This window comes from Phasianus colchicus, chromosome 20 (assembly GCF_987193195.1).
Source record: "Phasianus colchicus chromosome 20, bPhaCol1.hap1.1, whole genome shotgun sequence".
In the NCBI taxonomy this organism is placed as follows: domain Eukaryota; kingdom Metazoa; phylum Chordata; class Aves; order Galliformes; family Phasianidae; genus Phasianus; species Phasianus colchicus.
In genome coordinates this window covers 3234293-3245040 of record NC_143455.1, presented here as the reverse complement: position 1 = coordinate 3245040, position 10748 = coordinate 3234293, and positions in this window count along the sequence as shown.

Here is a 10748-nt window from a genome sequence, read left to right as displayed (position 1 = left end):
AACAAGAGAAAGCGAAGATTGATGGCCAAGCTCTGAGCACCTCTCGGCCCTGAATTTAGCTTTCCGTTTGCCTTTAATTTATTATTTGCAGTTAATTTAATCCATATTGAGCTGCCTCAAAGAGAAAAAAGCTCTAGATTTGGTGAAAAATAATCTATTTTTAATTATTTCTGATGTAGAACACCAGCCCATAAATAAATTCCACTGCTAGCCAGTGGTTTTTTTGTCGTCAGAACTGTCTTGCTGGAATCAATAAACAGTTGATTAAAAACCTTGTTATTTAATATATTCAGTAACCCTAATCTATTCATTAGAAACTTAATCACTTTCATGTCACCAGCTGCTGTGATGGAGAAAAGAGCTGTAGCTAATTATTAGCAATTTTACAAAGCTAATATTGAATTTCTAATGGGTCCTCTGTGGCCTCTATTTCAAGCAGTCTGTGTATCCCACAAACATGTGTTCTGGCTCTGGGCAGGGCCAAGCAGCTCAGCCTGATGGATAAACTCGAGATCTAGGAACTCAGTGTCCCATCCTGCGGGCTTCTTGGGAAGGGACATGGAGCTGCTGTCCCTGCTGCTGCCTGTGGTGCCAGCCCCTCTGCCAGGAGCTTGGTGTGACTCCTCCATGGTTGGTTTTGTGCTCTGAGCTGCTGGTTTTGCTTGGGTGCTTCCCGTTGTATCTCTTATGGGGTGCAAAGCTGGGCAGGGTGGGTGTGTGTGCTTCTGTGCACACCAACAGAAGAGCTATAGCAGGGCTCGTGCTGCTGAGCATTGGTGGAGTTGTTCAAAAATAGAATAAATACACATGAAATGTTTGTTGAACCATCCGATGCTTCCTATGGATGATATAAAAGAGAACATCCTTGGCTGCAGTTGTGTAGAGGATGAGCATCGCTGTGCTCAGTGCTGTGGAGTGGGAAATGTCAGAGCAAGTGATGGGCTCAGGCAGGGAGCATAATTCCCAGCAAGGATGAATGCTTCCCACCTTCTCTTGGGGCTCCTTGCTGTCTGTGCTGTTGGTGCCCATTACAGCAGCTGGCACACGGGCTGGGTGGAGCCGTGTCTGTCTGTCTGTCTGTCTGGCAGCTCTTGGTGCAGCTATCCTGGGTGCCTCCTGTGCCTTTCCAGATTTCTGGTCCTCACAGCACTTTGTGTCAGGGCATAATTTAAGACTCTCTAAGGTTATAGTTTGAGAAATGCCATAAGCTGAAGGCCTTTGCTTTCCTATTCCTGCTATGTTTTGCCATGGGATAACTGAAGCTCGTGGTGCAGTTTGACGCACAAAGCAGAGCACTGTGAATGTCTCGAGCTCAGAACACCTGCAGGTAAAAACACCCCTGGGTGCCTCCCTGGCACTGCTGACCTCAGGCAGGTCACCCACCCCATCAGGCACCAGGTGAGTGTGGGAGGGTTCCTATGTGCAGCTGTATCCGTGGGTTCGGAGCCTGTGGGGTTACCTTCCCTCTGTGGAGTTCTTTCCTGCAGCCTTAAGGGGTTCGCTGCTGGGATTTAGCACCATGAAAACTTTCAGAGCTGGGTGTGTGGGCTGCTGGGAGCAGCCAGCCCTGGGGCTCGCACCCAGCAGGGAGCTTGGGGTCCTGCTTTCCTCTGAGTGCTATCAAAAGCAATAGCATCTCCTCTAATTGCCTCTGCAGTTAGAAGTGGAACGTGAATGAGCTCCATCCAAGGGGACTGCCAGAAGCCCTGCTCTGAGAGGGTGTTGCTGGGAGATGGCTGAATGCAAAAACTTCTTCCCTTGGGCTTCAGCTCTCTGCCTTGGGAGAGAGTTTGCCAGATGGGAGGAAACAAATGCTCGAACATAGATGTAAACTCCTCCAAAATGGCTTCATGTTCTCGTTTTCAGAAATATGTGATTGAGCTTGTTTTATGGGCTTGGCGAACTTCTGGTGGCATCTGGCTGAGCTAAGTATTATACTTAATAGCCCAAGACAGCCGTGATTGCAGAGAGCTGTCTGCATTTCATGTGTGTTTACAAATGTGCCGTAGTAATTAGCATAGAACATTAAAAACAAAACGGGATGGAGAACAAAGGGAGGCATCTCTGTCTTCTGTTTGTGTGTGTATGGGTCTGTGTGCCATCATGTCCTCGTGCACAGCACCATCCTTCTGCGAGTCCATCCGTTATCAGTGGTTTTTCCATCCCAGCCTCCTTAGATGGCTTTTTCTTATGTATCAGATATTGGCCAGAAGCAACGTTGGCAAAGAGGCTGTACCTGGTTTCTTTTAAGTTAGTCTGAAGCATGAGGTTTTTTTACCCTACTGTTGACATTGATCTATGAAGCTGCTTAGTAGTAACGCTTAAAAAACATTTAGGGGATGGAATTTGCAGGTTTGCCAAAGAGCGTGTGCAGTGGGGATGTTTCTGATTTTACAGCTTTGGAGGGCTCTCCTGTAGGTCCTTGGCACAGTGTCTCTAATGAGGAGTTGGGACATTAGGACTGCAGCAGCAGCCCAGGGGCTGCTCTCCCTGGCTGCATCCCTGTCCTCTTAGGGGATTTCAAGCACCTGATGTTTTTGCCTTGAATCTGAGTGAAAAAAGGAAAATGAGCAGTGAACCCTCCCCCAGAACAGAAATGTGTTCTTCCAGACAGCTCTAGAATGAATGGGTCAGCCCTTGACCATGAGCTCTTCATGATGCATAGAGGCACTGAGCATGGAATAGCAAAGATCCAGCTATGGAAATAACAGAGCAAGCCACGTTTTTTCCATCTGAGGCTTTCTGCAAAGTCATTTTGCGGCTGTCTGGAAATGCTTTGTGCACTGTGACAGATCTTCACTGGTCTCGTGTTGTGATGCAGAGGGCATGGCAGTGTCACCAGCTGATGTTATCCTCAGCAACTGGCTGTGCCTTGGGCAGTGGGGTTGGAGGAGCTGGATGGTGCTGGCAGCTCAAGCACGGCTGGCTCCTACCTTGGCTGCCCAGTGGCAATGGATGGTGCTGGAGCATGGATGGTGCTCGCCCCGTGCTGGAAGCCACCCCAGGCTGCAGCTAGCCCAGAGCTGGGGAGGAGCTCCAGAGTTATTTAGGTGTGTGCCCACACCCCACGTGCAATTACATGCACCTGGCCTAGATCATCAGTTCGTGTTTAGTAGGCAAAGCTCCATACCAATCTTCTGAGTCTTCGCATCTGCAGATGATGTATTATTGAATTATGCTTGATTAGCTGTTTTTCTGTTGCTTAACAGAAAGCAAATCTCAGCATAAATGAGATTAGTATGTGCCCTCAGTGTACGCCAACTCTTGCTCCCAAGAATTCAACATTCTTAATAGAATGATTTTTTTTAAAGGAAGAGGGGAAAAAAAGTGTCTTTGAGGCTCCTATTTCATTTGTCAGATTATCCGAACATTAAATTAAGCAAGTATGGAAATTCAAAATTTAGCTGTTCTACAACATGTGCTGACACTGGCATAACAATATCAGTAATCCCCCTTGACAGCCATTACAGCTTAATGCTCTAAGAAAATGAACTACTTATTTTCTTTACCCCACATACATGGTGTCTCGAAATCTCTCCCTGTCTCCCAGCCAAGATGACTCTCGGAATTAATCTCCTCCAGGTACCAGCTGTGTTTGTCTCGTCCTGCTGAGCAGCACCGACTGCTTTGAGGCTGTGTCACCTTGACAGCTCAGAAAATCCCCAGCTGCTCTTGAGGACTTCATTGCACCGTGTTTCTGTCATGCGATGGAGGTTCTTAGACACCCTGAACTCGGGTTCACGCTAAGGGTACCCGTCACATCTTGTAGGCCTTGCCCCACTGCCTCCTCCTGCCGCACCTCAGTGCAGCTGGAGGAGATGTGCAGCCGTGCTCATAAAGCTTGTAGGTATTTGAAGCGTAGCAATGCTCCCCTTCTGCCCACGGGGAAGTTTCAGCCTTCAAGAAACCCCAGGGTTTGGGTTTGCAGTGGTGATGGAAGCATTCTGTTGAGCTGAGCATTGAAAGCAGTGTTGGGAAGGGTTGGGAGAAGACGAGTTGTATTTATTGGAGGGGGCAGTGGAACCCGTTGCTTGTGCTGGAGTTTGTATCCTTGTCCTCTTTTTCTAAAAAAGGGCAGAAAGTTCTTTAGTCAAGTGCCTCGTTGTCCTTGGTGCTGTTGGAAAGGATCTAGAGGACTTGCTTGTGAGGCCACTCTTGGGATTGTAAGGGCAGTATAGCTGTTTCTTAGCCAGGTTGCTGGGACTCAGTGGGTCTTTGGCTCTCCAGAATGGGGTGGGTCTGGGAGAACCTGGCAATGAGCAGGCCGAAGAGGGCTCACTTGGGAGCCTTAAGGGATTCTAGGGATCGGTGCTTGTGAATGCAGGCATTTTCAGGAGAGCTTTCATGAAAGGAGGTGCTTACGTTCCACTAAACTCCTTTTTATCGATGATTTTTTTTCCAGCATACAAGACTGGGCTCTGGTTTTGCCAAGATATTTAGGCTCTATAAGGTCCTCATGGGCACCAGGTGGGGTTCCTGAGAGCATCTTCGACTCCAAAGATGGCCAGGGGCTCTTGGAGGAGCCTGTGAGCGCTTGGAGACCCAACTTTGAGACTCTAAAAGGACTTCAATAATCGTCTGTTATATCAAAATTTTATCAAATAGTTTAATTTCTCAGCAAAAGACCATCTATAGGAGTTGAAGGAGGCGAGTCAGCTGTAATGGACCTGATCCCAGCTAGCGTAAACTAATTTCCCTCCTTTGCATATACCAGAGCCCCAGTGATGTGCATGAGGACTTTCCTCTTTATCATCAGGCTCATTTTACAGCTAATTCATAATGAGAAGAGAATTTCCACTGTCAGATCATTGTACCGCCGAGCAAAATTGGAGCAGCTGCCTTGTAAAATGTGAAATGGCATCAATATACTACGCTGCGTTTCGGAGCATGTGACTGAGAAGGTGATTGCGCTCGTTAATAATGAGCCACTAAATTGGATGCAATTGCAATAGCTCATCATTGGTATAGAAATATTATGCTTTATAGGTACATTACTGGGCTGTATTTTATAAGGCTGTTAAGCTTACACACTTTCCCTTGCAGTAAATGTCAGCAAGGTTACAATAAAATTTAATACAATATTATTAAAGCTGAAGTGCATCAGTATGGAATGATCATGTACACACACTAAAAATTCTTTATTATTGCTTCCTTAACCTTCTTAAGGAACTGCTTGTTTTAAAATACAGCAATGAAAGGGATCAAAGCTTGGAGGTCTCTCTGTCCATCCAAAGGTTCATTAGTATTTTCAGCGTAGATGGGAATTCTGTGACCCATTAGTTCAAGTAAATTAAACATTAAAATTTCAGCTCTGCCAGGAAAATTTCAATACAGCTGTGTATTATAATACAGGTGGTGAGGTCTCCCCACGTTCACCTTCTCTTTCATGGGGTGGAACCGATGGGCACTTGTTGGTCTCTGTGGGACACGTGGTGCCAAGGGGTGGCATGGCCACAAGCTGTGGGCTCTTGGGTCTGCCATTACCATGATAATGGGAATCAATGGGCTGTGGGGCTCTGAAAACAATTTCCTTGACCCCCCTGTGTTGCCAAATGCAAGGTCAAGCAGCAAAGATCAAAGGCCCAATGGAAGGAGCATCCCCTCCTTGACCTGCTGGCTTGGGAGAGGGATCAGCATTACCCCCAAATTATTGTCTTCATTTAGGAAGCCGGTGCTATTTGCACACAGTCTGGCCAGAGGAAATCAGAATTAATCCCAGCAAAATCAGAGGCATTGTATCCCAGCTGTTTGGGTTTTGTGCTGTGTTTTGGGGTGATTTGCATGGGGAAAAGCAGCACAGAGGCGAGCAGCAGCATGGACAGCACGACGCTGTTTGGATATTGGTGCGGGATGGGAATGTTATGGCTCAGCCTTGGAGGTCTGAGAAAGCAGCAGTGATTAAAGCTCTTCTTTTGGTGCACGCAAAGCTAATCCTTGGGTGTTTGGAGAGAGCAACGCAGACCTCAACTACATGAATTTAACTGTCAGCTTCTTCAAACCTGTCCAGTACGAGTAGCTGATGTAAGAAATGTGCTGTCAGATAGCTGTTATCTGCCATCTTCTGCTTCACAGCAGTGGATCGCAGGAGCTCCAGTGATGAGTGGAGCTGTGTTGGCTCTGTGCTGTGCACCTAACGAGGCACTCTTAGCCTTCAATTGCTCCTTAATTTCCTTTGTCATGAAGTGTGTTTGGATTCTTGTCAAACTCTATTTGCAGTTCATGGATGCTCAGAAGCATGGGCTGTTCAGAAGTTTATTAGCAAGGCTCTGGCTAAGGTGGATGGAAAATGTTCAGTGCTGCGTTGTGTTGGAATAAGATAGTCTTTAAGGTCCCTCACATCCCATACCATTCTGTGGTTCTATGATTCTTACTGTGACAGCTCTGTTAGGTTGCCAAGGGAAAGTGGCACCTGTGTCCCCATGGGCAGTTCTGTGTCTGCCATGAAACCATGGGCTGCTGCCCTGCATTTTCAAAGGAAAAGTGGTGATTTTTGGTGCTTGAGAGCTCCCAGATGAGGTGGATTTCAGGAAAACGGGTTTGTTTTGCTTCTTGGATGTCACCCTCAGAGAGGTCTGGGTTCATGGGTTCCCATTCCTTTCCCAGCAGCAGCTCCACCTCTCACAGCGTTCTGCTGGATTGAATCAGGGCCCCATCTCTGCCATTTCTGCTTTGGCCATGCTTTTAAATCACAGCTCGGGAGCTTGTGTTGGAGATGCCATTCCCAGATGGAGGGGCTCTCGAATCCCCACTGTGGAGCTCAGTCTGGTGCAACAGCAGGGCCATGCCATGTTGCATGGCCACGCACAGGGACAGCAGCACTGTGTGGCTGGAGAGCGGTGGGGATGGCTTCACCTTGAAGCTTATGGGCCCTCAGGATATCCTGTGATCCTATGAGCATTGCTTATGCTGGGGACTGCAGGCAGGGGAGGGACACAGGTGGCATCACCTTGGGGCAGTGTCACCGTTTGTGTGCAGCTTGAGTGTCCGCCTATGTAAGGATGGACATGTGCATACAGACACAAACACATATCTAAAATTTGTTCCCTCTGGCAGTGATATTTCACAGGAAAACTTGTGTTAGCATCTGCTTTTCAGCCTTTGGAGCACAAACCTCAGGTGGGATGAGTGGGGGTGTTGTTGCTGTGCTTCCCAGCAGGGTGTAAGGCCAGTCCTTCTCTGTGCATCCTGCAGTCTGTCTGTCCCTGATCCATGCATCTCTCAAAGCACTGTGGCATGAAGCCCTGTCTCTCTGGCTGTGCAGTGGCAGTGACATGCAGTGGCTGTGAGCTGCAGCACCCTGAGCTGCCCGCCTGCTTCTGCTTCCCTCCTGTAAATTACTTTCCTGAGGTTTATTTTCATCTCGGCGCGGGATGTGACCAACGTACATAAGTCTGTAGCTATTGATTTCTGACAGCAGAGTCTGCTTGTTCTCCACTAATATTTCCAGCATCAGCATTCATCTTCCCTTCCATCTAAAAGATATGTCAGTACCACATCACCGAGGCTTCAGCTTTTTCTCCCTGTCAGCAGCATTCTTTCCCTGTGATTCATATCCATAAGTTGCTATGGGGAAAAATTAAGCTTTTCATCAAACCCTTAAACATTCAGAGATGCTGCAGTTCTTCTGCTCTTCCAGGAGGAGAGACACAGCTACAGAGCCCATTCCCAGTGATCTCTGGGTGTTGTGGATAGCACCTCTGTCTGCATTGTGTGTTCCCATCCTCAGATCTTTCAATCTATTGACAGCTCACATCCACGGTTTGTTTTCTCTATGCTTAAAGGCAGCGCGGACTCACTGAGAGCCTTGTGTTTAGTTTTTAATGCTGACATTCTGTTGATTGTAGCAGTGATCTGCATGTCTGTTGCTGTCAGGTCTCGTGGAGGTTCTCAGTGTCCATCAGTGTGGCTGCCAGCTGCTTCCACTCCAGCTGGGTTCATAGAATCATAGAATGGCTTGGGTTGGAAGGGACTTCAAGGATCACCAAGTTCCCCCCCCCCCCCGCTGTATGCAGGGCCACCAACCTCCCCATTTAATACCAGCCTAGGCTGCCTAGTTCCCCATCCAGCCTGGCCTTGAACACCTCCAGGGATGGGGCATCCACAGCCTCTCTGGGCAGCTGTTCCAGCACCTCACCACTCTCCCTGTGAAGAACGTCCCCCTGATATCCAACCCAAATCTTCCCTCCTTCAACTTAAACCCATTTCCCCTTATCCTGCCATCATCTACCCTTGTAAAGAGTTGACTCCCCTCCGTTGCTGGAGGCCAACACTGACTGGTGCTTGGGCACGTGTCACTTCTCCCCACTGCTCAGCTGCTTGTTGCCTGCTGCTGTGAATGAATATCCCAATGAGTCTGGTGAGATGCACTGGAATCCCTTTATCTGCCAGCAGACAGGGATGTGGCAGGTATTTTGAGCAGCCTCTGAAATGTACAACCAGCAGCTGCTGAGATTTTTCCAGTGACATGAAGGATGTGTTTCATTTCCCCATAGGTGCCTTTTCCATCTCATAGACCAGCTGATGGTGGCATTAGTTCTGCTTCTCTCATTTTCTTAGTGTGCTGTGAATTACACAGTGACACACTTGACCATCAAGGCTGCACTGCTTCCCATGTCCTGCTTGGACAAATTGCTTTTGTAGGTTTGCCTGTCTTGGTTCCTGTTTTTAGGATCTTATACCACATTCAGCTGGAGGAACACATTTGCAGTAAGAGATGTGATAGGTGTGAAAACCTCTGCTAAAACTGAGCAGATGGACAGCAGTGGGAAACCCCCCATGTTCCCTCATTGAGGAGGGCTACAGCAGAGCACAGGTGGAAACTATCCATGTAATGCACTTTGCAGTGGGCTTTTGGGTAGCAGAGTGCAGAGGTGGGCTGCTGGGTAAGAAGAGCACAGCCGTGTTTTGGTGGTGCTGGATTGAATTTTGGAGGGATTACAGTGCATGGTGAGGAAGGCAAGTAAGATGTGAAGCTTTGTGAGGAGATGTAGTAGTTGGCATTGGGGCAGTGAAGAGGAAGGGATGCTGCTCCCTGTGCCATTGCTTCCCATTGCTGTGTGAGCTCTGAACCCCGCACATGGATGGGAAAGCTTTGGGGTGAGCTAGAGGTGGTTAGTTACTCCTGTAATGCCCCATGGGTATGAGGGGACAGGGAGCTTCTAGGGCCATGGTCAGTGGGCAGTATTGGTGGTAGGTGGGCAGTTGGACTAGATGATCTTAGAGACCTTCTCCAGCCTTAACGACTCCTTGACTTTGCGGGGTCTGATCCATCGGCCTGCAAACTTCAGAAGTCTTATAGACCTGAGATAAAGTCACAGAAAGTCATTTATTGAAAAGAGGCCTGAAGAACCCAAGCCAATGTGCCACGCTGCAGCCCAAGGCTCTGTGCAGGGCTTCCAGAGGGACACTGGGGAACCAGCCATCACTGCTTACAGCCTGCAACAGGCGTCTTATTTTGGGTACTGTGTACATGAGGTTTACTTAACATCTCCAGTCTTTCTGCCTGATTCATAAATCACAACAGCAGATACAATGAAATGAATTAGGTGATCATTAGAGTGCTGTGCATGGGATATATTTTTTCTTTCCTGTTTCGGTCTGAGGGCTCATTAAAAGCTCACTTGCCTCTTGAAGTAGCCTGACTCTGAAGATGATGATGAATAGAGCTACAAAGAGTGTTAATAACTTGAAATACGTTGTCAGAATCACATGGTGATGAGGTGGGAGCGTGTTACAGTGGAGTTATTTGTGTTTGTTTTATTCAGTTACCCTCTAATCGACTGAGATTGGAAACAGAGCATTAAACTGACTATTTATTTTCTTTCTCGAAGGACATTTTAATTAAAAATAAGCTATTACGAAAGAAGCCCAGGCAGGTGAAAATTACTGGGATGACAGCATCATGGCTGAGTTCACCAAACCATGCTTAATTTCAGTCCCTTGCCCGAGTGTCTTTCGCTTCCCATGCCAAAATGCTGTGTTGGCCGGGGATGGTTCTGAACATGCTGCAACTTAAACGTGTGCTTTAAGTGCTTTGCTGAAGCAGTCCCTCTGCAGCTGAGGCCATCTGGTTGTCCTTAGTGTGAGGATGGCAGGCTGGGACCTGTGCTCCTGTATCACAGCTGGCTGCACTCCTGTGGCAGGGAGCTAATACTGCTGGGAGGAGCATCTGCTGCTGCTGGAGGGGGTTTCTGCAGTGGGTTGAGTGGAACTGAGTCCATTGCAGAGGCATTTTTAAAGGAATCAGTGCAGCAAGCTGTGGAGCAGTTTCATCTCCTCCACTTTGCTCCATTTGATGCTCATCTAATGGAGCTGTTTGATGTACAAGGGCTGCTCACAAAGTAATGCCTCCTCTTTTATTCTATTGACCCTCAGTGTCAGAGGTGGATGTTGGTGGGATGGCAGCTTGAGGTTGAACCTTCCCAACAATATTCCATTACGTGTTGTTGCCACGTGACAGAGGGCAGCAGAGGTGACAAATGCTGTCTGACATGGAAGCGCGGGTGAAGCGAAAGGGTGGAATTGAATTCCTCCAGGTGGAAAAAATGGCACCCACTGACATTCATCAGCACTTGTGGATGTTTGTGGAGATCAAAGATTGGATGTGAGCACAGTGGAAGTTGGACTGCATGGGCAGCATGTTCCTAGCAGTGATGCTGTCATAGCAGCTGTGAAGCAGTGGGTCACTTCCACTGGTACGGACTTACAAGCATGGCATGCAGGCTCTTATTCATCACTGACAAAAAGGC